Source organism: Montipora capricornis, chromosome 1 (genome assembly GCF_036669925.1).
Source record: "Montipora capricornis isolate CH-2021 chromosome 1, ASM3666992v2, whole genome shotgun sequence".
In the NCBI taxonomy this organism is placed as follows: domain Eukaryota; kingdom Metazoa; phylum Cnidaria; class Anthozoa; order Scleractinia; family Acroporidae; genus Montipora; species Montipora capricornis.
The window spans coordinates 15,405,306-15,432,805 of NC_090883.1; the positions used below are offsets into that span (position 1 = coordinate 15,405,306).

A 27,500-nucleotide genomic window follows, 5' to 3' on the forward strand; every position below is an offset into this window, starting at 1 on the left:
TCATAGTGAACAGGACCATTTTGCATTTCATAAATTGCTAGGTTGAAGTCGGTGTCATCAAGGTCGTCAAACGGAAATGAAAATTCCGGAAAGACAGACATTTTCAGAGTGGGGAAAAAAAAGAGTAAAAAAAAAAAAAAAAAACAGGGGGAAAAATAGCAGTAAGAAATAAATAACTTAGCTGTTCTCGACATTAGGTCTTTCTCTAATAACCAGTTTATCTAACACAAAATAAGCGATCTTCCCTGCTCCCATCTTTGCACGTTGACTTTCTCTTTTCTCAAGGGTTGCTGGAGATAGGTCTTCTTTCACAAATATATTGTCGGGTTTAATTCTTCGGGCACATTTCAGGATCGTTTCCTTCTCTTTCCAGTGACGAAGGCGACAAACAATGGTTCGAGGACAATTTGCAGAATTCTGGGCCGAGGCTGGCGATGCCCTCTCTCAATGTCAGGAGCACTGGCGAGATTCAATTCGTCTTTCAAAACTTGCTTTACTTTAGCTTCAGTTTCTTCCCATGTTTCTTTATCCTCTTCGCGAATGCCATCCACTCTGACATTATTTCGCCTACTCTGATTTTCTAAATACTCCATTTCTTCTTCTTGATGGTCTAAGTCGTCTTGAATTTCTTCAATGGCGGAGTCCAGTTCTTGTAATTTAAGTAATGATGGTTTCAAGTCATCAATGTCCTTTTGCGAAAACTCAAGGCTGTTTTTAAGATCACCCGTTTCCTTTTCCGAACTAGCAATTCTTGCTTTTAACTTGGCTACTGGATGAGTTAAAGAGTCGAGGCGAGTGTTCACGTTAGTTACGATCGAGTCAAAGAAGCTCTTGAACATTCTTTCCTGCATCTGTAACATCTCGCGAAGCGTTGCCAGTGTTACAAACTCTCCTTGAACATTTACTTCAGCCCCAAAGAACTAACTGAGGCTTTCGAATGACGTGTATCGGGCATATTTTGGACTAAAATTTTCGGTGATTTCGATCTTGGCCGGAGCAATCAAATCCTGCGTCCGCACACTACGCGTGCACGTGACGTGAGTTTACCAACGAAGAGAATCCTAGAGTCTAACGACGAAAATAACACGCACGAGACAATAATCAATTTCATGACGGTGGAAATGGGTATTGAAGACGCTAGAAATATTGAATTTCAAGAGTTCACAGAATTCGTAAATCTAATGGATACATTTAGCCAAGCCAGAAAGCAGAGCTGCCTGGTTATTTATTCTTACTCCCTGTAGGGTTAGTGAAATTTTAAGGTTTCAAATTGTCAGCGTTTTGATGTTTCCCGTTGCTGCTTAATTAGATCATTTTCTTTCCTTTCTTCTAATAAAAATGTCATTGCCTAACTAGTGAATTCAACGCCAAGTTTTACACTAAAAACTGATATCGCATGAATCACAAAGCCATGAGTATTGATATCGGTTTTTCCAGTGAAATTTATTTTGGAATTCACCAGTTTGGCAATGAATTTCTCGTGAACCGCACCAGTTTTAAAAGAAAACAAGCACACCCTCAGCAACCAAATAGAAAAGGAATCATGCTAAAATTAGAAACCAATATGGCAATGCAACCAAGAAAGGACGAACTTCAAACAAGATCCGCTCCAACACTAAATTACCTTTAGGTGCTTCAAACAAACTTCTGAAAATTTCCCCTTAATTTTGAGAGAACTCATTGTGATTATGTGTCTATAACAGAAGAGCAAAATTTTCTTATCTCTGTCGAGGCACATTGAAAACCAGTTGGGAAAACGGATTAAAAAAGCACTTGTGCACTCTCATTTTAGAGCAAAACAAACAAACAAATCAGCTTTATCTTTATGTCCAAAAGAGTGTAAATAATTCTTATCTAGTTCCAATTCACAATAAAAATTCGAGTTTCATTCCTGAACAAAGGAAAAACCAATTACTGTCCATGTATAAGCCGCACTTTTTTTCACAAAGTTGAAGCCAAAAATCAAGGGTGTGGCTTATCCATGGATACGTCTGTGTTTAGAGTTCTCAAAAACCTAATTAATGTTCGTAAAACTTCTTACGGTGTCAAGAAACAAACATAAAAGAAACTGACAGTGTTGCTGTAGTTCACTGACTTTTTCATTCGACTGCATTATCAGGCACCTGCTCCTGTTCTGTCCTGAAGTATTGTAATATTAATTAATGAAATACAAAATGAAAAGATTGGATCAGTGTGCGTGCTTTCTGTGTTAGGCCCAGACGATGGCCAGGCCCTGGCCCAGACTCCTCCCAACATTTAAAGCTTGGCTTCTGAACACTTGTTCGTTTTTTTTCAATCCCGAAGGAATTTCAAATTTATGGCGTGTCTCAAACTGATAATCTTGAAAAATCGGATCAAAAGAGCATTTTAAGTTAAAGATGGTGTAAATTCCCAATGAAAAAGAAGGTACAACAAATGAAATTTCGCTTTCTTTAGACTTGATAAATGTGAAAGATAGCCGCAACTTCTATGTCGGTGTTTTCAAACCTTGATCGTTTCATTCCAAAAATTGCAACACAGAGCAAAAAGCAGCCCTAAACAAATTAAAAATAAACACTCAGCTTTAAGTTTATATCCCTCTGATGCTTGACTTGTCTAACTGCATAGCCACCAGTGTGGACCGCAGCTGTCAGCCAGCGAAAAATGCAGAAAGAAAACATTTTTCCAGCCGTTTTCCACCTGAAAACGAAAAGCGTTGACTGTGTAAGAATTATAGTTGGCGAAGTATGGCTGTGTAGCCACGGTGAGCCAAAAGTGCGCAAAAAATGAAGCCTCATTTATGTTTAGGTTAGTTAACCTGGGTTGAACCTGCAATCAAATCGAAAACCAGTACCTGGTCACCAGTCAACTTTAAAAAAAAGCTGACCTCGGTGAGCTCTAAGCTTGTACCCACAATATGGTCACATGATACTGGTCAGTGGATACCTTGTTTTCACAGGTGGCAATTGATCATAACATGGATGTCCAATATCAAAGATGTATGCTATAAACTAGTATGATACTGGTCACATTGGCATACATGGAGGGGTGGACGTACCAGGAGACACGCGGTTGATGCCGTGATGGCTCTAAATCAAAATTTCTGACCCTATGTTCTTAACTATGGTGCTGTGCGTGCGAGCGCCTTTGGACTTGTACATTTACCGAAAATGAAACCAGCTGCAACCTCAAGTGGAGCAAATAAATTAATAGCAGAGCTCCCTTGGCATGCACAGAGCACCGTAATTAAGAAAATTTCGTAACCCATTGATGTGAGAAAAGTTGGTTTTATAGGCATGACATCATCGGCCATCCATACATAAGCGTGTACGTCCATCCATACCAATCTGACCAGTATCATGCTAGTTCACAGTATACAGTACTGTGCAAAAGTAATGATAGCGAATTTCGTGCTTTGTTCTCTACAAAATTTCGGCGAAATCTCGTCGAACTTTCGCTTTGGAGACATGCGAAATTTCCTCAAGGTTGAGCGAAATTTCGAATGGTCTAACGAAATTTCGCCGAATTTTCGCTCAGGAGAAGTGCGAAATTTCGGAAAGTGTAACGAAATTTCGCCAATCTTCGCTCTGGAGGTGTGCGAAATTTCGAATTGAGAGGCGAAAATTTCGTTCAAAATGCGTACGAAATTTGCGTAAGTTCGAGCGAAATTTCGCGGCACTCCGGAGATATTTTTTTTCCACAAGGTCTTCGGAACGCTTTGGAAATACACATCTCACAAGTGACTTGCCGACGCGTTCGAAACAAAGAATTTTTCCTTGAAGTAAAAAATAACTAAACGTGAGCAGCGCGCCATAGAAACTTTGATAAACAATTATATGGCTAAACAAAGAGCATTTTACTGTTTGAATGAACAATTTGTGTTAAATATAACCGGAGATATGATTTTTTTTCAGCAATGAGACCCGCTTATTTTACAATAATTCCCTTTTATTAAAATCGCGGGAAAAGGACTGCATGACTATTGATGTCTTTCAACACGGACTACCATCAGTGAACTGTTTTTTTCCCCCCTCAGTTTGCATTCTGCATTTTGTGACCCTCGTGTAATGACCACAAATGGTGAACGAAATTTCGATCTCCAAACGAGATTTTCGTTCGAAATTTCGCTCACACAAACAAAGTTTTGGAAATTTCGTTTGAAATTTCGCTCCCACTTGCGAAATTTCGAATGAATTTTCCCACCTTCAGCGAATTTGCCAAGTGAAATTTCGTTAATGGTGAAACAATAGAGGCCAGCGAAATTTCGCCGAAAATTTGTTCTCCTCGAAATTTCGCAGATTTACGTAGTATTTCGTAGAACTTCGTCGAAATTCGACGAAATTCGCTATCATTACTTTTGCACAGTACTGTACATCTTTGATATTAGACATCCATATTTTGATCAACTGACATTTGTCAAAACAACGTATTCGCTGACCAGTATCACGTGACCATATCGTGGGTGCAAGCTTAGAGCTCACCAAGGTCAGCTGTTTTTTTTTCAAGTTGACTGCTGACCAGGTACTGGTTTTCGATTGCATTGCAGGCTCAATCCAGGTTAACTCACCTAAACATAAGCAAGGCTTCATTTTTCGTGCACATTCTGTGGCTCAATGCGGCTACACGGCCGTACTACGTCAACTATACTTCTTACACAGTCAATGCTTTTCGTGTTCAGGTGGAAAAAGTTTGGAAAATTTCGGTCTCGATCCAGTTTGACATATCATGATAGCTTTGGCGTTCACGGGTGGCCATGCAGTTATTCAAGTCAAGCATTGGAGGGATATATGGCATATCTTTAGAAGGTCTGATAAGGTTACATGATGCCTGGAGGACCTATGTCTAGAACAGAAATGAAAGGAGAGCGAAAGAGAATGACAACGACAAAACAGAATACCAGGAATAGCTCATACATCATACTTAGTAGAGTTACTCCACAAATTCTTTCCTTGGGCACCAAACCGTTTGTTATTTTCAAAAAGTGGTTTAATCCGTTTTTCCTTTGTTCAGGAATGAAAATCGATTTTTTATTGTCAACTGGAAGTAAATAACAATCATCTTTACTCTTTTGGACATAAAGAAAAAGTTGATTTTGTTAGTTTTGCTCTAAAATGCGAGCAAACAAGTGCTTTTTAATCCGTTTTCCCAACTGGACACGAGACACTGAGCTCTGCAGACGTGTATTCGTGCTCCGATCACACTTCACTAATTCTTGTTATCCTAAACCTACATATTCTGGAAACCTTCCAGTATGACGGGTACTAAAAAACTACAAAAGGAAAATCAAGCTTTGCGTAATGAAATTGAAGAACTAAAGAACAAACTGCAGAATGTTTCTGATGACTTGTCAAAGAATCAACATGGCCGACACAGTGAACAGGAGTTGTCACCAGGTAAAGCACATTTAATTGAATTTATATCAGGCCAATATGACAACTTCATCCGCTTTAAAGAGGAAGCTGAGAAACAAATTCAGGAGCTCATCTCAAGAGTTAATGAAATTTCAACTCTGTGTGATTCATAGTTAATCTAGGGACTGGTTATAAAACCCTGGGAATTTCAAAAGCAGGAACAATACAGTCGCAATTAGATGTTGAACCGACCGTGACCCTGCATAATCTTTTGTCTTTGGTTCGCAAGTTAATTTTGAATAAATCATTACAAGCTTTTGATTGGTTATCCTGCCAAAAAAAGCGTGTTTTTGTCGGGTTTTGTGCAGGGTCAAGGCCAAAACAGCGAACAAAAACATGAAACAAAGAAACTTGTCGAGTTAACCAGCCTACATCTATTAACTATGGTGTGATTATATTAGGAAATCTATCGAAGCCTCGGAAGCCTATAGTTATCAGTTCAACATTAAAATAGTGGGTGTGCCAACTGTAGCTGAGCGTGAAACAGCTCAACATACAGCCGATCTATGTATGAAGCTATTCGCTGCATTGAGAGTTGAGGAAGTATCACTGAATGACATTGACACTGCACATCGAGTGCCCTCCCACGTGGCTTCCGACAGACCCAATGCAATCATTTGTAAGTTTGTCCATAGGTTAGCAAGAGAGAAAGTCATGGCAGCCAGGAGACGAGTGTCTAATCTAAGTGCAGACGATTTGGGCTTCAGTGGCGCGGTTGATGTAAGTCATATCAAAGTATTTGATCACCTTACACCAAGGATGCAAGAGAACAAAAAATTAAAGGATGAGAACAATTATAAATACTGTTGGGCGAAGAACGGATACGTTTATCTACGGAAGACGGATACCTCAACCGCAGTAAAACTTAGCAGTTTAGAAGACCTGCAAGGAGTGGCACCGTAAAGTTGAGCTAAGTATACTTGTTTAGATTGTTAGAATCAAGCAGCAATGAAGTTACGAAGAAATAAATCGGAAGAGAGGGCCAATAAATTATTATCTAGTGAGCTACCTTCCTTTAACTTTAGAGGTAACCTCGCTTTCTATCACGGGCAGTTTAACAACTCGATTCCTGCGGATTGGCGGCCACGCCAAAATTTAGATAAATTAAACAGTTTATATGACTTAGATATTTTTAGCCTAAACTCTAATCTGGATGCCCATTTGAATACCGAGTTTAACCTTCCTAATCAGCGCATACAAAGCAGATATTATTCCCCACATAGTTTCAAATTGTTTAAGCAAAAACTTCCTGAAAACATGGTTAAGTCTAGTTTTTCCATTTTTCATAACAATATTGTGAGTATCAATCGCAATTTAGAAAACGTAGAATTGTTATTAGATGAACTTGATTTCCACTTTGACATTATTGGTATCTCGGAAACAAAAATTACAAATTCTAATGAAAGCAAAGCCCATCTGAGCATTTCAGGTTATACTTTTGAACATGTGCCAACACCGTTGGCCTCTGGAGGCATTAGCCTCTTTGTTAATCAATCACTGAATTACAGTGTACTTGAGAAAATTTCAAATGAGGCATTCCAAGCCCTTTGGGTTGAAATTTCTTTTGTTGATCATAAAAATATTATTTGTGGAATAATCTATCTCGTCAGCAGAATTCGCCCGATGAATTCCTGACATATCTTGATAGGACAATTGAAAAAATGGTGTCAGATGATAAGGGCATTTATATCATGGGTGATTTTTAATATAGATCTACTTAAGTGTGAAACATCCAAAGTAAGCCAGGATTTTTTGCTTTAACATCGAGGTTGTTATCTTATTCCAACAGTGGACAAACCAACGCTTCCTTGATTGATAACATTTTTGTTAACAATCCCGACAAATTGCTTGCTAGTGGAAACATTATTTCTGATATTAGTGATCACTTTTCCCAGTTCTGTATCAAAACGACAGCAAAAGATAAATTTCGACAAGTGAAAAATGTAAAAATATGCGACTATTCAAGATTTTCTGTGGATCCCTTTAACGATGAGTTATCTGAAATCGACTGGGATTAAATAATTGCAAATGGAGTTAATTGTGTGAGAAAGTTGTTTTCATTGTTTTACAACAAGTATAATACAATTGTAAACAAACACTCCCAGAAGACACGAGAAATGCCTGGACAATGATGAATAGGGGTCCATGAGACAAGCTCTGCTTTCTTTTGACTCCAGGCAGAAATCTGTTTTGGTGGTACAAGCGAAAAATAAAATTAATTTAGTGATTGACAATTCCTTTAGGTTAAGGGTAAATAGTAATATAGTAAATAGTAAGTGTCTCTATAATATCACACTAAACTGCTTTATAGATAGTAAAGAAATCAATTCCATTCACAATCCATGGGTACAATTGTTACATAAATTTGATAGATGTCATTTGATATTTAGTTTGAAGTGTAAAAAAATGGCGATAAAAACAAATGTTAAAAGAGGTTGTTATGAATTCTCATGTACATACAAGCTGGATGGTTTTTATAGGTTTAGAAATTGTTTGTGCTCATGCCTGTATCCTAAGTTTCAGTAAAACGGAATAGTTTCTTCACAAGTTGTATTTACAGTGTATAAAACAGAGTCCCTCAAAATTTTGTTAGATTAACGTACTTATTTAATCCAGGTTTGCATTTTAGTTATGCAAAACGTTCATGCTATTTTAACTTGATCTACTTCGTACAGGTTGGTTGTATTTGCAACACAATTATGTGAGAGGCCAAAGGCATATTATTGATTACCAAAATAATAACTTTTGAAAGCAAAAGGGCCACTGCAATCTTTTTGCAATCTCTCCCTTCAACCTGCTTTGACACTCTGCTTTTCAGGGCGAAAATCACTGTTCCAGTTGTGTGAAAGGATGGAGCCATTTTGGCCTAGTCTATTGTTGATAAAAAATGAAGGAATCACTTTTTTGAGCACTTTTGCTGCTTATTGTTTCTCCTTTTGTGCCAGCTAATTCAGCTTTTTGCTTAACCCTTTCCAACCAACCAAAGGCTACAGCTCTCTTATTGAATTTTGCCAACAAGGGAATCTTTTCAGAAGTAAAAAAGGATAAAAGGAGTTTTTATCCTCCTCTAAACCCTCTCGTTCACCAAGAAAAGAACAACCAAATTTTGCACATGTGGCAAAGACCTCACAATGACCCGGCCAGTTATAGACTGTGGGAGTTGTAAAATGGTGACTTTGGTCTACTGATAAACATTTTGGACATATGGATAGATTATTCGCAATGACAAATAGACAAATGTGTTATGTCCACCAAACAAAGAAAAAATAAAACAAGACTAAAACAATTTTTTCCCGGTTAATTCACAAACTTTGTTTATACAGAAAACACGCCAGGATTGTTGTGAGTTGAAATTTATACCTTGCTATGCGCTTATCAGTTTGACCATACTGAATGCTCAGTTGTTTCCACTTTGCGCACATGTCTTGTAGGCTTTTTTATGTACAAGTTATTGTTTAGTTTCTCCCACCCTTCCCGGCCCTGTTCTTCAATAAACCGGACTACAGGTACGGGTGCACACCTGCCACTTTGCATTGCACGTAGCAGGTTGGGTGTGGCCCATTATCCACCATCATCATCTCAGCTGTGGTTTGCACCACACTTCGCAGGCTCACATCAGTGCTTGTCACTTCCACCCTACTCTATTGCGCATTTATGCTCAGGGTGTGTTGCTGCCACCCTCATTTGTCGCATTGCCGGGTGTGTCGGTGCCACCCTCATAAGTTGCATCAAAGGATGTTGCTGCCATGCCCATACAGTCACTCAGAGGGTGTGTTGCTGCCACCCTTCCTTCCGCTAGGGTGCACCCAATAGCTGTAGTCCCATTTACTGCCAAAGATTGTGTAGTCCTTTGTATCATTATAAAATTATAAACTATAAAGCGACAAAGTTGTTAATGCTGGTTTCAATACGGGTTTGACATCATATAGCTGTGGTCAGGACACACTGGTGGCTATGTAGTTGTTCAAGTCAAGCATTGGGGAGATATAAACTTAAAGCTGAAAATTTATTTTTAATTTGTTTAGTACTGCTTTTTGCTCTGAATTGCAAGTCTTATCTTAAGTTTTAATTTTGAATCTGATAAGGTTGCAAGATGCCTGGATGGCCTATGACAGAAGAACAGAAACGAAAGAAGAGAGAAAGAGAAAGAGAACGACAAAACAGTACACCAGTAATAGCTCAAAGTTGGTAGAAGAAGTTATTCCACAAATTCTTTTCTTGGACACCATACTGTTTGTTATTTATACAGATGAGTTACATGTATTTCAAGTGGATGCATATTTTAATCAATGCAGGCTGCCACGATGCATGCTTTGAATAGTAACCCCGCAAACACGATACTCACGCTGATTGCGTGGTTGCTATTTCAATATGGCGATGGGCTCGGACTGTGCGATCACTATTCCAACATGGCCTCGGGTTCGGGCAGTCTTGTTCGGGCCGACTAATTACGAACAGTGTCTACACCTGAGTGAGTGAGTGACACATTTGCATATCGGAGTCCCCGCAAGAAACCTGTTTCTACGCTTCACATATCCACGAGTTTAAAATGTGGTTGAGTCGTTTTCCCCTTTGTTCAGGGATGAAACTTAAATTTTTATTCTCAACTGGAGTTAAATAACAATAAAGGACTCGAAAAGTGGATACAAATACGGAGAATGGACATGCCAACAGAAATTATTTGGCTTGTTCTTCTTTGCCACATTCTATAGTTTGTATTTTGTTTGTTCGACGAATGCTGCTAATTCAGGAGATAGAAGTGACGAGAAACCAAACTGCGAGTCCAGGTGGCACAAAGGTTGCTTTGCCTTGAAACAACGAATTCAATCCATAACAAATCTGACCACAGTGCAACAATGCGTAACCCAAGGTAAAGAAAATCACCCTGAAGGAAAAAGACTTTGAACCACCAAGAAAAATAGAAACAAGGTCATAGGTATGCTGTTTAAGTGCTGAATATTTATCATTACACCGCTAACACTGTACCAAATGTTTCAAATTGGCTAGATCGACCATTTCGGTCCCATGACTTAGCAAATATATCATTAAAGAAAACTAAATGAGTTTCATATTTGTGGTACAAGACTGATTGAACTTCAAGTTCTGCAAAATGACCTGAAATCTTATTCAAACAGTAGAGAAGGCGAGTGTGTTTTGGTGTCTTCAGAAGTTTGTTGCAGCAATAGTAGTTTTTCTTCTTTTAAGAAAAACATAATTTCATTTATACTGTACAAGTCTCCTGGAAAGAGTCACAAAAGGAACTGTGTTCAGTTTTAACGGTAAATTGTACAAGCAAGTAGATGGATGCAGTATGGGGGACCCATTGTCTCCCAACCTAGCCAACATCTTTATGTGTAAACTAGAGGAAGACGCCATAATACCACATAATTTGCTATTCTATGACAGGTAAGTGGATGATTGTTTTACCAAAAGGAAGACAAATGCACCCAGCAATCTACTTGTGAAGTTAAACAGCTGCCATCCAAACATCAAGTTCACCGTGGAGGAATACCCAAACCACTTCCTGGAGACCTCTTTCAACCATCAAGAGCAAAACTTCACCACCAGGGTCTAGCACAAACCAGGTAAACTACAAGTACATTGGAAATCCGCCATCCCAGAAAGATCTATCTTTTTTATCTTTATTTAAAGAGGGAGACTTAATAACCTGTTACAGTTTCCTAACTTACGGCCCTCTGCGAGCATTTTACCCTCCCAACCATGATACACCACAGAAGACAGACCACAACACCGGGAACTACATGCCCTACTCTTTGTGACAAGTGTGCCGGTTCTTTTTACATCCCACATGATTATGAACATTGAAGGGTTGTGAAATGGGACCTCCCGCTTATCTTCGTTATCCGAGAAGACTAGAGAGTCTAACCATTAGCAGATGTAATTAAAAAGGCAGCACTTTCTCCTCCTTTCTCCTGTTGGTCCGGCCGGAGTTAAACTCACGAGCTTCTGCATGACAGCCCGGTGCTCAACCAACTGAACAACTGGTGCATGGTACTAAGCAACTGGTGCGCGGTAAAAGATGAAAGTGAAACACTACTCAAGGTGCCATTCATCAAAGCAGGATACCCCCCAAAATTGGTAAAGTTATCCGTGATTTTGAAAATCCAAAAAGCAACAAAACAATAATTCTGGTCCACTTGGTTCGATGAAAGACCTAAAATCAGAATCCGTCTTCCTTTCTGCAGCACAAATGAAGTAGAAAGTAGAAATTCTTACACCAAATGGAGGTTCAACTTCTTTGTCACGTGGCAAACAAGCAAGATAGAGTCAATCTTCAAGTTAAAAGACAAAAACACGCACCCATCACAAGTCATTTACAAAGGCAAGTGTATTTGTAGACAAACATACATTGGCGAAACAGCACGCAACCTTGAGGTTAATGTTACTGAACATTTAGATTTTAAGAAGCAGTCGCAGCCAGCGAAGCACATTAGAAAACACCCAAACCACAAGTTCACGTGGGAAGTTTTAACCACTGCCCATTCATGCTTAAAAAGGGGAATAAAAGAAGCGTTCTACATCACATACCTTCGTCCAGAACGAAACAAACAAGTGCAATCACTGTACCTCACCTTGTTCCCCATGGGAACAGGTATTACATAACTGGCATTACCTGAACTGTAAGAACACTGAGCATATGCAGACTGTTTCACTCTGATGATGATCAAACTGATCGAAAACGTTTTGACTCATAATTTTAACAGCTTTTACCTTGAAGTTTTATATTTTACCTTTATTGGCGAAATGTACATAACTTTTGTATTGGTTTGAAAGTTGCTGACTCTTCAATTGCAATATAATCCCCGAGTCATAAGGCAAAGAACATTTGTGAAAAAATATTGCAAGTGATATTAATCTCAAATCAGCGATGGACGATGCTTCTTTATCTGTCTTTAACAGTTCCTGGCATTTTTTGAAATTATTTTACAAGAACAAATTAGCTGAAATACAAGTCATCTTTGCCAATCAAATTGCAAAGTAAAATATGATACCTGACAATACTTTATTTGCCACTGTTAATGTTACCAATGGGTCCTTTGCAGCTGGCGATCACATGGTACAAAAACCCCCATACTGGAGAGCAACTTGCACACTGGGACATCATAAGCAAAGGAAATTTAAATCAAGTTGCTTTTTTTTAGATGCCCAGTGTGCAATTTGCTCTCCAGTATGGCAGTTTTTGTACCATGTGATCTCCAGCTGCAAAGGAACCATTGGAAGGTACAGACTGTATTCACAAGTTAGAAGCTTCAAAGGTTTGTTTTCTTGTTTGTTTTTTGTTTACAATTTTTAAATTGGAAGATACATTAAACAAGATGCCAGTTGGTGTTTACATGTGATGCACTCTTTGATGAAAAGATTAGTTTAGCAAGTACAAGAAGAGAAGAGACAATGAAGTCGGTTAGTGGATACGTAGAGTCATTTGCTAGTCATTTACAGTGTAAACTCCATAACCCTGAATATGGAATTCTCATTCCTTTTTAAAAAAAAAACTAGTAATTTATTATAATGGAACAATAGAGGTCCATTCTTATTCATAAGTACATTAACATACCTCAGCATGAGACAAAAAATAATATTTTTTAATGAACCATTTGCTTTTATGCAAATATTGACTGAGGTACAAATTAGTCACTACATGAAGGTCATTTATTACTCCAACAGGTCCATCATCTTTTGTAAACATTATCGGAGAAAAACAATGTTGTCTTTGTAGTATTGTTAGCATTAAATGCAGATACTGTGGTCACATGCAGGACTGCTCTTCAGAGAGAACAATGCAGTTAAGAAAATTGAAAACCTCATTTGAGTTCTCGGAATGGAGCCTAAGTATCAATTCTTTCCGGGCTAGGCTGTCTATTATTTATCGCCCACCGTATTCTGCTCAGCATGCCGTGACTGAAAATGTTTATGGACGAGTTTGCTACTTATGTAGAATCCATCATATTAATGCCTGAGCCGTTAATTGTGACTGGGGACTTGAACATCCATGCAAATCATACAAATGATCCCAACGCTTGTGAGTTTCTGGATTTCCTTGTATCTACAGGTTTAAAGCAGCATGTGAAGGGTTCAACACATGAGGGCGGAACACGTATGATGTCATCAAGAGTGCGCCAGTCATTGACCAGTTCATATCTGACTATGCTGCACTACTTTGTCCCTTGAACTCTGTAAAACTGCCAGCTGTTGTGACAGATGGTTGGAAGATAAGAGTATTTCCTTTGTCAAACAACAGGTTCTTACTGGCTCATGTATGAGGTAGGGCAACGGATGTTCTGTTTTCTTTGTAAGAAACATAACAAAGGTGTACAATTCAACTCTAAGTGTGCCCTTTGAAGCCTGTCATATGTTAGGTCAGGGACAGGGTTTAACCTGACATGCAGCCACCGTGGTCAGACAATTTTTTTTTCCACACTTATTAAGTGAGACACCTGTGGCAGACCACTTTAGAAATTGCCTGGCATCTCATTTTCATCGCCTCGTTTTTCTTTTTTTTTAATTTTTAAAAACTTTTTCAAATGGTTCAAGTCTTTTGCATTGTCCATAACATGGTAGCCTGCTATTTGATTGACAGGAAAATCCTCGCCTTTCGTGATTTAACGTCAGACCTGAAAGTGTTTCTGTTCTAGCATGATTGAAATCACTTAACATTAAGTCAAGATTCATGTGGGAAGACATCACTATTGCTATTCAAATTTTTCTTCAGTCGCTTTTGGAGGAATTTAAGAAAATCGTTCCAAAGATCATTCCAATGTCTGAAGTTCCATGGGAAAATAACTGCTCTTCTCCACAAGACGAAGTATTAATAAAGAATCAAAATAGTCGCAGGTGATGGTCATGCGTGACATGGTTTGGGAAAACGGGAATTTCTTAGAACATTCACCAGATTTACGTACAGCACGCTACTCATTGACCCCAACTCGCATAATAGTACTCTGATATTTCTTGGAGACCAATCGAAGCTAATACAAGCCACAAGTTTTTAGAGGTTTCTTCAGACCGATCAGACCGATATAGTAAAGTGGCATGGCACTATAATGATTTATGATACCAAAACAATATCATGTACTATTAGGGCTACATATTCTGCAAAGATAACTTAAAATCTCCTCGAATACAAAATGCAGCTCAGTAAACAATATGGAATAAGGCGCTGTGTTACTGCACTACCACATGTTCACAATGCGCGCCTATTTTGTCGTCATACTGGTGGAACAAAATACATCTGAACACATCCTGAAATGTTTCAGCTTTTGTTTGTGCATACTCAAGAACGTTAACTGCGGTGATCAATGTAATTCAAGTCCCTGATCAGTCAGATGAAAACACAAACAATGCCCATTTGCTGATTCCAAAGTACATTGCAGTTATAATTTAAATCAATGTAAATGAGCCTTTTGAGATCCGAACTGCATGAATATGGGCGGGAGTGTTTACCTTTTCAGCATGGCATTACTAGTCAGATGACGCAAGTTGCAAATGAAAACAAATTAAAATGAAACTTAGCCATTATGCATTACCGCCATATATTAAAAGGCCACCTTTGCAACTGGCTTTCTTGAGTGAAACTGTTATTTTTTATTTCACATTGTAACAGAAGACCCCAGTCATCCTGTCTGATCAGAAAGATCGTTTACCAGTCAAAATTTCAAATTTACCAAACAAATGTCTGATAAGCAGAGCTTATTTGCAGGCTTGCGCTTTAGAATACCTGCCCTCAAAGATTCCATCCAAGCAGAGATCCTTAGCCAAGTTTCCCATTTTCACAAGGACGTAACTGAAAAGGATAAGGTGAAGGATACATAGTGGAATGCCTTTCTAGCAGCGTACTGGCTTGCTAAGGAAGAAATTGCTAATAGCAAATTTTCTTCTTTCATAAATCTTTTTTTAATTTGTGAGGACCGAAAATATGAGATTTTCCAACTGTTCAGGGGAAGAAATTGGAGCAGTTCTCATGGAAAAGACCCTGGATTATGCTAAGAAGGAAGGCTGTTATGGCTTACTGAACAATGAAGTCACAGACATCTCAGTGATGGAAATCCTGACGACCTTTGTCCAGTGTTTCAATTTCAAGACAGAGAAAGTGGAAACACACTTCTTTTTTGTAGAGGACGTTTTGAAAGATTCCATCTCTGCAAATGCAGAGACCATCTACAATACCTCAATGCATACTTGTGTGGGATTTCAGTCAAATAAACGTTGATCATTAGCATTACAGTAAATGTAATACCGATACATTAAGTCATGCTATGGTGATAAGTGTCAAGTAATGATTCCGTAGAAGCCCAAGCTTGAGACGAGACAACGGTTGGGGGAGAAACATGTTTGCACTTCTAGTTTCAAGGAAACTAGAGGTGCTTACCATTTGTCAGAATAAATCGGTTTGGATGGCCCATGAATATTAATGGTAAAAGTTTTTCTAAAATCAGCAAACCAACTCAATGAGATGGTGCTTACCATTTGCAATTGTTTTCGGTTGATGAGAGATTGGAAACTCGAAAATGTAGCAAATACTAAGAAAATTTCCACTCCTGATCAGAATGGAAAAAGAAGAGTACCTCTGTTTTGACAATAGCAGTAAATGTGAAAATCTTTGACAGGAAGTTTGAAGGCATTACTTTTTTAACTTGCAAATCTACAGAAACTAGCGCTGTCATGCAATGTGCCTATAAATCATAGTGAAAAGAGGGAACTTCAAATTGTTAATTGTAAACCTACAGGATAATACTGGACTTTGTCATTATGTTATATGTGCCTGTGAAACTTCGGTTGTTGGAAGCAATAAACGGGAGTTGAAAGTAATGAAATCATTCAAGTATAAATTTTCTTCCCACAGTTGCAGACTGTGTGGCACGACACTATTTACTGGAATTGCATTTTCTGTGTACATTTTTTGCGGGATTTTCATAGGATCAACGCAATTTGTGACATATTTCCAATGGGCAATTGCAGAAAGTTCTGTCTGAGAAGTGGAATTTTGTGTGATTGTTCCTTATTCATCCAAGAATTTCTTGCACCCAGAACACAAGTTGAAATTCGCCAAATGACAACATCCGAGAAGAGTAATGGCCGCCACACACAAACACTCATTCCCAGGGCCCTCTCTCTTCCTAACAGAGACCACGTGACAAACACTTGGCTTTCGTATAGAAATAAATAAATAAAGGAAGAAAGAGAGAAATATCGCCGGTGCTGACTAAGTGTGGAGAAATCCCAAACAAAAGCTGGGTGACTACGGTCTGGATGTTCAGAAGTTGAGCTCAGTGGCCTCTGATGGAGCTGCTGTAATGACAGGTGGGCGTTCAGGAGTGGCTTCCCATCTCAAAGAAGTCAACAGTAAAGTCATTGCAATCCATTGCTTGTGCCACAAGCTGCATTGTAGCTCTTGCCTGCACTGACACCAGTGGTGATATCGACAACATAAAGAACATTGAACTCTGCTTGAGTTGGAAAACTCTCCAAAGAGGATGGCTATCTTTATGAAAGTCCAAATTGAGATGAAATCAGTTAACCTGTCGGATAAGAGCAAAAAATAATGGGAAAAAAGCTACAAAAAGCCTGTCATGCTGCTACATCTGCTCTTTTTGATGACTATTTGGCAGTTTTCCAGACTCTGAGGCAACTCAAGAATGCAGATGCTGTGGCTTGTGGTCTTCTTAGCAAAGCCAACTCAGCGAAGTTCATTGGGACCATTTACCCTTTGAATGCTGTGCTACCAATCCTCTCTTCAGTGAGCAAAACGTTTCAGAGAGATACAATATCCACAATTTGAAGAATGACATTCTCTCTGGGGACGCTTCAACAACTCAGAGATCAGACTCACTCCTGTTATAGAGGAAGAGCTTTCAAGTGTACTTGCAAAATATGTCACTTTAGCTGTATTGTTTTTAATTATCGTTTTCAGTTCAAACCTACACTACACTACACTACTTTGGTCTACTCATTTGTTCTGCATCTACGAACTTTGCTACCATCAAGTCTACTTCATCATATATTTTGGGAACTGTTTGCTACCGTAATTACTTACCTCCTGTTTCTACTAGTGTGTCTCATGAACTTTGAAATGTTATGAAACATGTTTTTAATGATTCTGCAAACTGAGTTCGAATTGTCTATTGCCTCGCATATTGCTACAACTGAAATTGTTAAGTTTCTGATTATGACGCAACTTCAGGATCTTGGCAGTTACACCCAATGAGGTAAAAGAGAAATTTTAAAAGGATCTGAGGGATACCATCTCGGCCGTGCCCAAGTCAGACAAGCTCATAATTCTCGGCGATTTCAACGCCTGTGTCGGCAAAGACCATAAATCGTGGGAGGGAGTGTTGGCAAGACAAGGGGTAGGTAAATGCAACAGAAACGGTCTCCTTCTACTAGAATCATGTGCCACTCATGATCTCCTCATCACCAACACTGTCTTTCATCTGCCCAATCAAAACAAAACATCACAGATGCACCCGTGTTTCAAAGATTGGCATCTAACTGACTATGTCGTTGTTAGACAAAGGGACAGACAGGATATGAGAGTCACGAAGACCATGTGTGGTGCTGAATGCTGGAGAGACCACCATCCAATGCAGACCTGCTTAATAACGTGGAGGCAGCGTGGGCACGTCTCCGCAATTCTGTCTATGCTGCTGCTTTAAAGGTCATAGGACCCACCCGCAAGGACATGAACTTTTACAGGCCTTTCAACGCTGTCCATGGACCCAAATCATCCGTATCGTCCCCCCTTCTCAGCGCAGATGGGACTGCATTGATCTCGGAAAAGGAGAAGATCCTTGCCGGCTGGGCAGAGCACTTCAGCACTGTCCTCAACCGACCATCTGCCATCAATGAGGAAGTCATCGCAAGACTACCACAAGCCTCAGTCGACAACACACTGGCAGATCCACCGTCAGAAGAAGTTGCCAAAGCAATCATCCCCTGTCAAGAGGCAAGGCACCTGGTGCAGACTACATCCCAACTGAGGTGTATGCTTCTGGTGGCTCCAAATTGATCGAAAGTCTAACAGACTTATTCAGCTCCACGTGGATTCAAGAAAAGCTATCACAGGATGCCTCCATCATCCATCTCTACAAGCGTAAAGGAAACAGACAAGTCTGTGACAACCACCGCGGCATATCCTTGCCCGCATCATGCTCAATTGCCTCATTACACACCTTGAACGAAATCTGCTCCCCGAGAGCCAGTGTGGTTTCTCTCGCAGGATGCGGCACTGTAGATATGATATTTGCAGCACGACAATTACAAGAAAAATGTCAAGAACAAAATGTTGGACTGAATACCACCTTCATATATCTGACCAAGGCGTTTGATACTGTGTATCGCCATGGTTTGTGGGCTAATGGCGAAGTTCAGTGGTCAGGCAATTCCATGATGGCATGATTGCCAGAGGGCAGGATGAAGGCATGTACTCTCAGCCGTTTGCAGTTACAAACAGGATGAAGCAGGGCTGCGTGCTGGCACCCACCCTGTTCAGCATGGTATTCTCTGCCATGGTAACAGATGCATTCCACGGCGGGGATATCGGTGTTGATTTCCGTTATCGCACCAATGGCAAACTGTTCAATCCTAGGAGATTGCTGGTGAAGACCAAAACTCATGATAAGATGGCCTGTGATTTCCTGTTTATTGACGACTGTGCACTGAATGCCACATTCTCATAGAGACATGCAAGACAGCATGGATCTGTTTGCACCAGCCTGCACTGACTTCTGCCTTACAATCTCCACCAAAAGACTGAAGTCCTCCACCAACCAGAACCTGGAGCGCCCCACACGGAACCCAACATCACCGTCAACGGCGAGAGTCTGACAGTAGCAGACAAGTTTACTTATCTTGGCAGCCAAGCTCAGCCAACATTGACACCGAAATAACTCACCCAGCACTGCCTTTGGTAGGCTGAAAGATAAGGTCTAGGAGCGACATGGTTTACGCACTGAGACCAAGCTGAAAGTATAAAGAACAATAGTTCTACCTTCCTTGCTCTATGCATGCAAGACATGGACAGTTTAAAGCAGGCGTGCTAAGCAGTTAAATGCCTTTCACCTGAGATGGCTCAGAACCTTGCTCCACCTCAAATGGCAGGACAGAGTTCCTGACACTGAAGTTCTGCACCAGGCTGAGATCGGGGGCATACATGCTACCTTCCTAACAGCACAGCTCCTATGGTCTGGCCATGTTCGCCGTATGAGTGATCGTCGACTCCCAAAGTGACTGTTCTACGGAGAGCTAAAAACAGGAAAGCGCTAGAAAGACTCAATCAAAGAAACCCTCAAGCGCTGCAACATTCCCGACTCCACCTGGGAAGAGACGGCAGAGGATCCTGTCACCTGGCAATCCCTTGTGAGTTCCAGAGTAGCTGCCTTCTAAAAGAGGTTTGTGATTTAAAACCAACAGAAACGCCAGAAGAGGAAAGATTGTGAGAGCTCTGCCTCTCAGCCTGGCTCAGCCCCCAGCATCGCATGTCCCCACTGTAACAAACTCTTCCGAGCTAACATCAGTCATCTACGCACCCATCCCAACCTCTGAGTGATTTGAAGTCAGTGAAGGACGAACAACAAGAAAAAGCAGGACAATTAGCTGGAGTTACAATTGATGCATGAGGAATGATGATTAAGTGTAATACAACATAATAAATTTGTTGTTTCAATATTAAGCATTTTAAAAGTTTAGAGTTTTAAGACTTAAAAAGGTACTTTCCTGCAATGCGGACAATGCAGTACATTGTGATGCTGTGGTCAAAATGAGAGTCAATGTAACTACTTTTCCATGTTATGAGCACCCTTCTTCTGTTAACAGTATTTCCAGTACATGGAGAAGACAAGCACAGTTCTGAAGTTTAAGTGAGGGGAAACTGATTTTAAGCAATTTTTAAATTGGGTCTTAATCTTCAAATAACGAGACATTATAGGGGTTCAAGTTAATGGTTCGACTGAGTATTCTTGCCCCAAAATGCCTAAAACTTGCATCTGCAAGGCCTGAAATTTCAAAATTTTCTGGGGAGGGTGCCCATGCACCCCCTAGAAGCTCGGCCCCGACAGGCTGAGGTCTCAACCACTTGTTGTTAAATTTTGGCCACCTGTCAGAAGATCTACTGAGAACCCTGATGAACATTATGCCACAGTCATTAGTCTTTGGTCAATGGCCTTGTTGTTGTTGTTGGTACAGAAACAATCCTGTCCAAAGACCATAGAAGAGGCACTTCGTGACTTCCTCACTTTTATAAAACAAATTAAGAATTATGAACAATAATTTAACTGTCTTAATTGGACATAATTCTGCAACTTTTGATGTTCTCATTCTCCTCCATAGCAATGATGACAACTTCAAGGATAGCCTTACTGACATGAACCTCTACTTTGCCGAAAGCCTAAATCTACCACTTTAAGTTGACACTGGTGGATATTGTAAACCAAACCAGAGCAGGCTTTACACCCATCTATTCGAAAAAACAATGTGATGCTCACGATGCATTGGAAAATGACAGAGCACTGAGAAAAATCATTTTTGAGTAATCAGCCTTTTCAGAAAAGATATTGTTGAGAATTCCAGTGTCACCAGTGTTTCCCACACAGTTAAAAACATGCTCCACCTCGATCAACGCCATAAACTTCTTTTAACATTCAGTGACAAGTTGTTCAGTGCAAGCAATACTGGGGCAATTAAAAGATCAATGGCTCTAAACAGCACCCATAGTGGTCTCTCTAATGACGACATTCACAAAATGTACACCACATTTGGAAAAAGGAGACTGGTCGTCATCCTGTCCAATCCACTGACAATTTCATCGGTGACACCGAGAAACACAAAGAAACTCCTCCACCTTTTACAATATTTAGAAGCCCTGTGGTCTCCATACATTCTGAACATCCTGAATGGTAGAACAGAAATGAAAGGACTGAGCGAAAGAGAACGACAACGACAAAACAGAATACCAATAACAGCTCGTACTTAGCTCACAAATTCTTTCCTTGGGCACTAAACCGTTTCTTATTTTTATGGATGCGTTATTTTAAGTGGATGCATATTTTTAAAAGGTGGTTTAATCGGTTCTTCCTTTTCTCAGGAATGAAAATCAAATTTTTATCGTCAACTGGAATTAAATAACAATTATCTGTACTCTTTTGGACATAAAGAAAAAGTTGATTTGTTTGTTTTCCTCTTAAATGCGAGCGAACAAGTGCTTTTTTACTCCGTTTGCCCAACTGGTTTTCGTTGTGCCTCGACAGTGACGAGAAAATTTTGCTGTTATGTTATAAACACGTATTCGTAATGAGTTCTTGTAAAATTAGGGGGAAATCTCAGTAGCTTGTGTTTTCAAAAGTTTGTTTAAAGCACCCAAATGTTATTTGTCGTGGGGTGGCGTGGCGTGGCGTGTTTCAATGAAATTCATCAAAATGTGAATGAACTTGTTTTCAGAGATAAAGTGGAATAAAGTACATCAGTAAAACTCTTCTTTGACCTTGAACTGACAAAGTTGTTTTTATGGCATGATTCCTATTCACTGGCTATTGACAGTTGACTCTGAAATGGCTTTTTTCCTTTTTGATTTGCTCGCTGAGGTTGTGCTTGATGCTTGTTTTCTTTTAAAACTCATTTAGTTCAAGAAAAACTTATTGCCAAACTGGTGAATTGCAAAGTAAAACCGATGTCCGTAGTTAATTCACTGTAACTGGACAATTTGCGTTAATTGTTCGTACATCCCACAGATCCGCCCTTATAGGCCTCTCGTTTATTTACATCAAAACTTCCTTCACAGCTTACTTAAGTTTTTAAACGTAGTACAAAGTTTCCTGTTTGTTTGTTTTTCTCACAATGCACGCGTCAGCAAATATTTCCGGAAAACTATCATAAAAGTTAATGCTTTTCATTCTTATAAATGTAATTTTTTTTTTCTCGCAGAAATGCTTAGTCAACCAGCTCCTGAACAACAGAAACAAACAGAGATGCAGTCAGTATCCACCTTTGAAGAGGGTAATACACAATTAAATTAAAACGGGAGGAGACACCACCTGATAACATCAAAATCAATGTGTGGATTTGGTGGCAAAGCATTGTGTAAATTACCGTAAATCTAATATTATTGAAAATCCTGTTGAAATTTTGCACTATGCACAGCAAAGTCTGATTGTGACTGGGAGACCACTGGATGTGCAAGACGTAAACCTGTAAGTCTAGAAGGTGAAGCAATCGACAAGATGTTTTGAGATCAGCAAAGAAAGAAGTGCAATTTTTAAAAACCCCCAGACTAACCCTTGCTGTTGGATTTTATGGTGAGAGTGCTGAGAATTGTGGTCGCCCACAGAAAGAGTTCTTTCGCCTGTTTTTATGAGAGATCAAAGCTAAGTACTTTGACAGTAGTCTCAAAGGCCAGTTTCTTGCTAATGACTATTCAACCATTGGGTTAATAACGGCCCTTAGCACTTTGCAAATGGTAGTATCACCAGATTTTTGAAAGATCATCTCCAGGAACTATTAATTTTCTTCTGAAGAGCCATCAAATCCTTGTATCTCAAATCTTCGCTTTGGCTTTAAAACCCTGAGGCTTTATCACATGGGAAATGGTATACCTAACTTCCTTCACCTTTTCAGACCTTCAGATAGTTCAGCCTTGTCAAGGAGAAAGTTGCTTGTCCTTCTCCCACCAAATTTCTCTCAAGAGGTCAGCAATGAACGCCATTTCAAAACAGAAATTCATGATTTGTTTTCTAAATACACCAGGCTGGTAGGAAGTGGCCAAAGGGACTCAGTGACCCTGGGGCATATACTTCAGTTTGTTACGTGTACTGAGGAAGAGCCCCCACTTGGTTTTGGTGCAGAACCTTGTATAGAATTTGTTGAGGCAAAAAGCCATGGCACATACATGTACCCCCACACTGAATGCCCATTTCTACCTATTGCGAATAATTGTGCAACGACATTTAGCAAGACATGCAAATTATATATGGCTGCCAAGTGAGGGACAACTCTTCAAATCTTTATGATTTAGCCTTTGCAAATGCACTTTTTGGAAAAATGTAAAGTTAAATTCCATTAATTTTTAAATACAATAATTCTTAGCTCATCATATTGGTTAATGTTTACAAGTGAAACGAGTGAGGAAAGACACATGACTTTAAATGTTTTGACCAAGTGGCATTTAAAGGGGTTATGTTTCGCTGGGCTTGGTCGTTAGGGACCTTTAGATCAGAGAATGAGGATGCCTACAAGTACGAGTTTTCCATTCTGAGCACGCGCACTTAAAAAAATGTTGGCCTCCAAACCTTATGTGCATGCTCATTACAGAAAACTCGTACGTGTGGTCCCTAATAGCTCAGGTACCTGGGTCACCAGCTTTCCATGTAAACCAATGGACTTTCAAGACTGGGCATAAATTGTTGTATTTCAAGTTGACATTATTGTATAAGATGTTTAAATATATATTTGAAATGTATGTTAGAATATGTTGAGTTGCAAAAATTTCTTACTTTGCACCACTTGCATACAGAAAGGACATGTTATTTGAACCTTATTATGGTGCTGCACAATGATTTGCCACAAATAATAATTGAAAAGTTGATTTAAAATGGGGTTTTATCTTGATAATAACATTTTGACAATAACATTTTGATAATAACAGGTGCCAATGCTCATGCAGTAAATTTACAATCTTATAACAGTCATGCGAAAGAATGAATTCCTCAATCAAAAAATTAAGTACTACTGTAAGTTGTGGCACAGTTTCTAGAAATCAGGGAGGACATAAGTTGTGTTTTATTTGACTTTGCTATCTGTGTCTGTTAGCAAAGACTCATCAATTGAAGAAAATATTCAACAGAAATACTTTTTGAATTGTTTAACACAAGAACTTTCACTGCTTGATTATATCAGAGCTCAGGCATGCAAAGCGCACCAGCAGAGCACCATGCCAAAAATTTTGGTCCATCCACCATCCTTCTGTACAGACTGTCAGGGTGGAGGTGGGGAGGCAGGAGAGCCTCTGGGGATGGGAGTGTTTGGGCAATTTTCCTTGGCGGAAACCACATGGTAGCATTGCATTTGGCAACCTGCTTTTTCTGGAGGGAAATCACATTAGTGATGAGCAACAGGATAGAGAGGAGAAAAGTTGAAGAAAAGCCAAAGAACATAAGACAAGAGAAGACAAATTTGAGAAATTTAAGCAAGGAAATCCTCGAGAGGAGCAGAGGAAGGACAAGAGGAGATAATTTCAATGAAAATCACCATAAAACTGAGAGAAATAGAGTGAGAGACAAAACACTTATTTTCAACAGTTAACTTTCAGGTAATATTTTCCTTCTTAATAAGAAATTCGTTGCTTCGAATTTCGTTATCTCGAATTTTCGTTTGGTTACCTAAAAAATGCGCTACTTCACATTTCGCTATCTCGAATGTTCGAGAAAGATCGTAAATTTTTCGCTTCAAACCCTACGAAACATCGTTCGAAAATTTGATGACTTTTCGTGGAAAATTCGCGAGAGCAAAGTACGAATTTCGACGAACTTCGTTTGCATTACTTTTGCGCAATACTGTATGTGCCTTGCTGCTTCACATAATTTGAAAAACTTGCTAAAAAACGAAGAAGGCCTGAAAACGTTTGCAGTACCGTGTTGACACACATTCTGGCATATTTCAACAATCACATTTTGCGTGAAATCGATGTGTCTTAAAATTTCTTTTTCCTTCCTTTTCCCCTCTCACGCTTTACCATTTAGTTATCGTGTTAGTGTTAGTTAAGTTCGTTAGTATTTACTGTATTGCCGAGAAGTGGTATTTTTATTCCCTGGAGTACAGTATTGCCCCTCTTAGTGTTAATGAATTCCTTTAGTTTTGTTATGTAGTCACGTAAAAATGTATGTTGTAATTTGAATGAATTAGTAAAGCTATATATATTGTAGCGAAGCTATGATTTCATGACCGGCACAGATCGTTACATGTTTATATTTAGGGTTTCTTTGTGACCTTGTTTACAGTAACGCTAGAAATTTCCTGTGGTTTGGCCGCAACAAGTACTCTGTTATTCAGTGTGATAGGACTTCTTTGTTTTCTTTTCAATTGCGGCTTGTATTCTTTTTAGGATTTTTAGAGTCTCGTGTAAGTAATGCAAGTCGAGTCTTACAGTCTTACAGAATACAGTCTTGTGTTGTGTATCTTGGTCTGTTTCGTGTTCCCGCTATCCTTGCACTCAGAGATGCTACAATATGTAAAAGACGTGGGCATTGGCGGACAGTGGAAAAGAAGAAGAGTCAAAGTTGTATCTAAGGACGGTGAAGAGTGAGTTTGAATCACTGCTAAAAGCCATTAGCAGGAGCCGTGTCAGAGTAACAAAGTGCAAAATCCCTTTGAACCACAAATAACTACAGGTAAACTAAGAAGAAAGGAGGAAGAAAGAAAGAACTTGGGACTCTGTGAGTGGTTGGAGAAAAGAAGATGAGAACACTCAATTCTTAGGAGAAACCTATGTAATATATTAAGGTAATCGGAAGTTGTGTTAAGCTATTGCATCATCATTCTTGTACCCAAGATGCTTAGCGAATAAAGTGTGGTGTTGTGTTAGCAATATAAACTGGTGTAGTTTATTGCCTCAAACTATATGATATAGTTTGAGGCAATAAACTACACCAGTTTAGATTGCTAACACAACACCACACTTTATTAGCATATTAGCAAGGATATAATATCCTTGCTAATATGTTACGTTCTGGAAGCGAGGATGGGATGTTCTACACGCATTAGGACGCGTGAGAAATCCTGTGAAGTCTTGACTATCTCTGTGTGAGAGAGAAGTGTGTTTTTGGCCAAGATTGATCGATGAAAGTTTGAGCACATGCTATCGATCAAAATGGCAGCAACTAGATTGTTTGGTTGTGTCGTTAAGTTCAACCCTGAATGAGAGACTTTTCATTCCTGCGTGGAAAGAATGGATATGTTTTTTCATGGCAAACAATATTGTGGAAGAACAAGGCAAGGAGAAGCCAATCTCACAGTAGTAAAAAAGAAAACCTGCTATTTTCCTGACTGAGATTGGACCAGAAGCTTATTCTACCCTGAGCAATCTGATGGCGCCAGCGAAACCAAGAGACACTCCTTTTGCTGGTATTGTGGAAGCACTGGGGAGACATTATCATCCAGCACCATTGGAGATAGCAGAGAGCTTTCATTTTGGAACTCACTATCAGAAACAAGACGAATCAATCGGTGACTTCAGCATGGCATTAAAGAAGCTATCTGTTCATTGTAACTATGGCGAGTTTCTCAACCTAGTTCTGAGAGACCATTTTGTGTGTGGACAGAACAAGCTGTTGAATACCGAGGGTCTTACCATTGAGGAAGCGTGCCAGATAGCAAAGTCAATGGAGATGGCCGAGAAGAACACCCAAGAATTTCGTCCCATCAGTTCAAGTGATGACAGCCAAGACATAGTAAATAAACTGGAAACTGTGAACACTAATGCACCCTTGTGTTACCGGTGTGGTGGTAAGCATGCTGCACCAAATTGTAGATTTAAGTCAGCCAAATGCTATAAATGTAGTAAATTAGGTCATCTTGCATCAGTTTGTCGCAGTAAAGTTGGTGAGTCTAGTGTGAAATCCAAACAACAGGGAAGTGAACATAATGTTCATAATGTGTTAGAATCAAGGAAAGCATGTGATGATGATGATGATGAGTTAGGTATTTTTTCCTTGTATGCAGTTTGTACAGATAATCTTACCAACAAAAGTTATGACATAGAAGTGTCCATAAATGGTTCACTAGTTGCAATGGAAGTAGATACCGCTGCTGATTACTCAATAATGAGTAAGAGCACATAAACTCAGAAATTCAGTAATTTCCCACCTATACTGGTGAAACCCTCACAGTCTGTGGTGAAATGCAGTGTGATATACAAGGGCCATTAAGTATACACTGCCAATTATTGTAGCTAACTATGAGAATAATTGCTGGGTAGAAATTGGCTTAACCGTATAAAGCTTAGTCTAACAAGATGTGGATTGGAAAATGCCAAAAGTCAACTTGACGATTTACTCGCTAAACATAGTGAGTTGCTTGAAGATAGCTATGAGGGTATGAAAGGGTAGGAAG

At 39.4% G+C, this 27,500-nt stretch overlaps 1 long non-coding RNA gene and 1 pseudogene across 1 annotated transcript in view; one reads left to right on the forward strand and one right to left on the reverse strand.

The window, feature by feature from the left end:
- Nucleotides 1-2,077: 2,077 nt before the first annotated feature.
- LOC138059095 (uncharacterized) overlaps nucleotides 2,078-27,500 on the reverse strand; it is a 65,917-nt gene continuing 40,494 nt past the window's right edge. The window contains exon 3 of the long non-coding RNA XR_011134154.1: nucleotides 2,078-2,679. This is a non-coding gene — a long non-coding RNA (uncharacterized lncRNA). The remainder of the gene's footprint in view (nucleotides 2,680-27,500) is intronic.
- On the forward strand, nucleotides 18,800-23,441 carry LOC138049014 (uncharacterized; annotated as a pseudogene).